The sequence below is a fragment of the Echinops telfairi genome, unplaced genomic scaffold (assembly GCF_000313985.2).
Source record: "Echinops telfairi isolate 266 unplaced genomic scaffold, ASM31398v2 ScPeMD7_7421;HRSCAF=8459, whole genome shotgun sequence".
Lineage (NCBI taxonomy): Eukaryota > Metazoa > Chordata > Mammalia > Afrosoricida > Tenrecidae > Echinops > Echinops telfairi.
The window spans coordinates 8,173,531-8,179,618 of NW_022111321.1; the positions used below are offsets into that span (position 1 = coordinate 8,173,531).

General features: G+C 37.1%; 1 non-coding gene across 1 annotated transcript; it reads left to right on the forward strand.

The window, feature by feature from the left end:
* The first annotated feature begins 2,180 nt into the window (after positions 1-2,180).
* Positions 2,181-2,344, forward strand: LOC115872254. Its single transcript, XR_004047760.1, has one exon. It is a non-coding gene; the product is annotated as a U1 spliceosomal RNA (small nuclear RNA).
* Positions 2,345-6,088: the final 3,744 nt, after the last annotated feature.

Sequence of the window (6,088 nt, forward strand, 5' to 3'; positions counted from 1 at the left end):
ATGAAAAGACACTTGTTTTATTACTATAGCTATATGTTCATCATTTAATGGTTCTGATATCTTGTGTGTGTGTATTGGGCTGAATATTTACTCTTAGGTTTATTATCTATGTGCACATATATGAATTTATATTTTAAGGATCTAGTTTAGATATTCACTTTCATGCTTAGTAAAGTAGAGGGGGTAACAAAGAAAGAGGTAGGCGCTCCACAGAATGGATTGAGGCAGTGGTAGCACTGATGGGCTCAAGTATAAGATCGCCTGCAAGGATGGCACAGGACCAGGGGGTGCTGGGTTCAGTTGCACACGGGGTTGCGTTGATTTGGATGCCACTCAGTGGCACCTAACAGCAACAAATTTTACCAGATGTTTGTAAGAATTTACAGCAATAAACATCTAGCTATGACTCCAGATCACAAATTTAGTGTGACTCAAAAATCTTTGTTATACCCAAAGCTCTGTCTATGGATGCACTTTCTGCTAGAGCTAGAAACACGCATGTCCTCTGGGCAATCCCATCAAAGGATCTTAGTATTCTTGGCCAGATTTTCAGTGGTGCTAGGAGGCACAGATGTCCTGTGAAAATTACCAGCAACCATTGATTGGTCCCACTTATTCCTGTGGTCAACATATATTTTTCAGACATGTTGACAACAGCGGATAAAATTTTTGATGTTCATTTTTTTACATGCACATTTGTATATTAAAAAAATCTGACCATCTCCCTCCATCTGTTGGTTACTACATTGAATGTTTTTTCCACAGTGGGTGATGTAACTTTTTCCTTTTCTATGGCACTTACAAATGTAAAGTATATAGTTTTTAAATGGAAATGCATAGTTTGAAAAATATATCTCTTATTTTTAGATCCTGTTGTCATAATTGTGTGTTTGTACTTAGGTGTATATTTAAAACATTTTTTCATTTCATTTTACACATATAATCTAGAGGCATTGATCACCCTTTATGATGTTGCATGACCATCATCAATCAATATCTCTTTCCCTATTTTTAAATTATTATTTCATTTTTGTTCACGACATGTAAAATATCCTCTTTATATTTTTTATACACTTTTCATGGTTGTCCCTCAGAAGCTCAGCTCAGATGTTATTTTTGCTTTGCCCTCTTTGAAATCTATGTTGTTAAATGGTTTGTGTGTTTCCTATCCTGCATGTCAGAATTGACACCACAGCAGTGAGTTGTTGTTGTTTTTAATCATACATGTGGCATTAGTCTCACAGGTTGTGTTAGTCTAAGTACTTTAGAGAAACAAATGCACAGAAACTGATGTATAAGAGAGAGTTTTACATAAAGGTTAAGTGCACATCCAACATTAACCCTTATGTCCAACACCAATCCATGAACTCCTCCTCCATCTCAAAAAACAGAGGCAATGATGCCAACTACAGGGGGAAAGCCGGGTCAGTGAATGGGTAAGCATCTCAGCGCTGGCAGGGGTCTCCACACGGGTGCTCCAGCTCCCAAGGCTGCATCGGGGTAGGTCCATGCGACTTCTTCTCGGGGATGTCTTGCAGGCAGTCAGCCTTGCCAGCTGAAGCAGGGAACTGGCTAAGGCAGCTGCACCCTGGTCCAACCCTCACAAAGCAAGAGACCCAGAACTCAAAAGGCGAGGCTCACGGAGCCATTTATCCCTCCGCCCTTTGATTACCCCACATGTGTTCATCAGTCAGGTTGGCTCAATAAACTAACTACCTCACAGGGACAACAAAGAGTACATTTCCCAAAAACCAAAAAATTGGTCTATTCATATATAACTAACAAACAGTATACTGCATATATCTAAAGTATACAGCATGATACATTTTAATATAAACATTAACTCAATACATTATAAAAATCTACTTTGCTGTCTTATATGTTAGTTTTCAGTTTATAAATTTTAATGTAAATAATGAATTGTCTTTCTCTTTTTGTTTGATGTCTTTAGCATAGGGCAGTTAAAAAATATTGGTGTTATCTTCTGTACGATTGTTTATTTTTCTAATCTGTTCATGTGCTGATGAATGTTTGGGTTATTTCCAGAGTTGGGCTACCACAAATACTTAGTTCCTTAATACTGGTAAAATATTCAGAGAAAATTCTGTAATGAACTTCTAATTGTCCAGGTGTGATGTCAATCTTTGTGTGCTATGAGTCTTTCAAAAAAATATCAAGACATACTAACCTGGCAGGGGAGATACCATGATCACAAAGGTGGTTTTCCCAGGGTGAGGCTTATCGATATCACTCCAGATGTGTTGAACCCTGCGATTTCCCCAAATGTGGGAAACTTGACTGCATAATTTGTGGTAGTGGGGGACTGCGTTTGCCCTCTCCCCGTAAAAATAAATAAATAAATAAATAATATCAAGACTTCTTTATGACTTGGAATGTGCCTTATGCTGGTAAATGTTTTTAATGCACTTAAACTAAATATATTTTCTGCTGTCTTGAATGGATTAAATCATAGATGTTAATTAGCTGAAGTTGGTTGATCATACAGTTCAAGCCTTCCACACAGGCAATCTTCACTTTCTTGGTCATGTATAATCACTATGCACATTGAAAGCATACAAATGGCTTTAGAAGTAAGAATTAAACTTCCTTAGTCTGTAATATTTTTATAAGATATCTTAAAGCTATCATATTGTCACTTATAGATGTATTGAAAAATTAAGTAAAGGTAAGAATAGCATCAATTTCATCACTAGTTTAAAACATTGGAAACAAACATTAGAAAAGTTCAAAATTAATGTTTTATGAAAACAGCATGCAAAGAGAGATTAAACAATGTTTATCTCCTTTTGTTGTACAGTTTCAGACATGACTGCAAAAACTAAAGTCCCTGCCATCGAGTTGATTCCAACTCATGAAGACCTTCTACGACAGGGCAGAACTGTCCCTGTGAGCTTCCAAGATGTAAATCTTTGCAGGGGTAGAAAGCCTCATCTTTCCCCCATGAAGTAACTGGTAGTTTAGACTGCTAACCTTTTGGTTAGCAGCCCAATGAGCTAGTGATTTTCCAATACCATGGTGTCCGGTCATATTACTTTCCTTAATTTAGTTCCACTTTCAACATGACATCCTTTGCTTTCAATATGAGGAAGGATCTTTACGGACTCCCGTGTCACTTCCTTTAGGATTATTTTAATAATTTTCTCACAATTTTCTTCGTTTTATCTATGGCTGTCGTTATTACTTTCTCTTAGTTACATGTATCAAATGTCTTAGAAGCGTCAACATTTCCACGGTCAATTACTTCTATACCTTCTTAGAATTCAATTATAAAGATAAACAACATTCTTATCGACACCAGAATCTTCAATAGAGAATTCAGTGCCAAGCAGTGCATACCATCTCTAGAATGAGGAAAACATGTAGGTTGATAATAACATATACCCACTCCTTATCAGCAAAGAAGTCGTTATGCAAAAATCAGCAAAATGTGAAAAGGAAAGACGACCAAATCACAAAATGGAAATTGACTACAGCAGTGTACAACTGACCAACCACATCATTACAAACCTGACAAATCACAGAACTGCCCAAGCACTGTGAATCATAGCCTAGCCAAATCGACACCTTATCTTAGTCAGCAAACCCTGTGCTACTCCTGCCTTGAACTTTGGTGTCCATTACTATCAGACATAGATCAGTCATGTGAAAAACGGTTGTAATGTAAGTGTTTTATAGCAATCATAAATGAGCAATGTCAGATAATGAGATAGTGGATAAATGAGGAATGATATATTCTTCAGTCTCTTTGCAATTATCATTTTTCTTTTGAAGCAGTTATTAACTTTAATGCTCCTGCCTGGAACCTAGTCAATCTGGCTTTGATTTATTTTTAACTCTCTTCAGTTCAAATTTGAAGTGAGCACTCACTTCAGTTATAAGTAGCTTTCTATTCCAAGTGTAGTTAAAAGACACTAATTGTTTCACCTCAAACACACACACACACACACACACACACACACACGAGGTTTTTGTTTTCAGTATGGCCATATCCAGACTTTTATCTCTCATGTTGCCATTTTCAAATTCTCAATCCTATACAGTTTTACTTGCTGCACTATTATCTTTGTTAACTAATTCCCAAGGACAATTATCTATAATGGAAAAATGTCACATAAGCTTATTCCTGAACAAAAGGAGGCAACACAAACGTCATCCAGTGAGCATTCACTGACAGACTCCCAAATAAATGATATCTTTATGTTATTTCTGCAGTCATTTGTGATCTACGAAGCTCTCAATGGATTTGACAAAATGATTTACACGTTAGGAGGCTAAGTTGTAAATGACTGCTCCGAGGGCTCTAATTCCAATTGCATGGGTTTATTCCAAACAAAATGTGTTCCAACATGTCTTTGCAGTCAGTGGATGGACCCAGGTAAGTTCCCTGAGTAATACACGTCTCTTACTCTCCTTAGAGTGATGTAAACAAGTAATAATAAAATAAAACTCGAACCAGAAAAGTAGCTTTCAACAGGGATATGCAGTATGAGTTGGATTCAAGGCAGAAGATTCAACACAGAGAGTGATGTCTGGGGGGTGGGATTTCTAGAGGTAATATTGATAGCTGTTTTGAGGGACAAAGAAGAGTCATAGGGACTTTATAATGATGACATTTTAAGAAAATGGAAAGCTCCACTGGTGAAAGAGGCCAGGAAGTTGTATTGCATTTTTTCCCCCCGTCATGACAATGCACCTGCGTGTTTGTGAGGGTAGCAAAAATCATCCTAAGAGTATTTAATAGGAAACATGTACACTCTCCATCCTAAAATATTTTTTCTGCCCATTTGAATTTATTTTTGTTCGCAACACTTGGAATATATTTTTAAAAGATTCTAATTTGATCTCCTCAAAGATGCCAACTCCACCATTTGTGGGGAAGGGTTAGAGAGAAGGAAGCAATGTCCTCAGTTGTAGAAACCTAGATAGAGGATATGTCAAAAACAATACCTTCATATTCTGAAAGTTTTGTTTAGAATCATTAAAGTTGAGAAAGTTGAGAAAACCCAATGTAAAGTGGTGAGTCTTAGTTGGGTTAGTTTTAGTTTTGCTTGTTTTCCCTTGTTTTTAGCTTTTGTTTCGGATGAGGTAAAGTCGAGTCCAGACTTGTAAACAGAAGTGATTTATTTTATCTTCCACTTGACACAGTGCTCGGTTAAAATCCTAATGACAATAAAACACTTGGCAAATTCAGTCATTTTTGCCTTTATCTTGATGTCGCTGTAGGGTCCAGTTTTAAGGATCTGTGTTTTGTTTTTTTATGTTTTTTATGTTGAGATGTCACCATAACGTTGGTGTCATCCATAATGAAGCCGCAATAAAGATAAGACAACAGCCTTCATTATCAGTAAGTGTTTCAACTTGGAGCAAGCCAAATAGTGTCACCTACATACCGAAGGCTGTTAATGACTCTCGCCGAAATCAGAGTAGTTTTACAAAACTCTTTTTGTAATAATAATAATAATAATAATAATAATAATAAATGACTTATTTATCTGTCATTTTGAATACTTCAATTTCACACACACACACACACACACACACACACACCTGGGGTTAGCCTCCCCCAAAACAAAAAGTTTTTTCAAAGCCATGTATTTAAATTTTTTGACAAAACAACCTTATCTCCTTCAAAGTACTCTCCATTACACAGAATACACTTGTCAAATCTATGATTCCATGCTTGGAATCATTTTGCAAACTCATTTGTTTGGATGGCAGACAGCAGCTCCCTCATTTTTTTCTTCACCTCCTCTATGTAGCTAAGTTGTCAAATCGCTCCCCTTCCTTTCATGCCCCTCTGCATTCGCGGAGACAATAAAGGAAGTTGCATGGAGCCAGGTCAGGTGATTTAGGGGAGTGGGGCAAGAGAAGGCATGCTGTTTTTTGCCAGAAACTGGCGCATTGAGATGGCTGCATGAGCAGGTGCATTGTCATGGTGGCAAAACCAGTCCCCCATCTGCCACAAATCAGGCCTTCTTTGTTGCACACTGTTATGCAATCTTTTCAGAATCTCTAAATAGAAAGCTTGATTAACAGTCTGACCTGGTAAAATGAACTCCAAATGCAC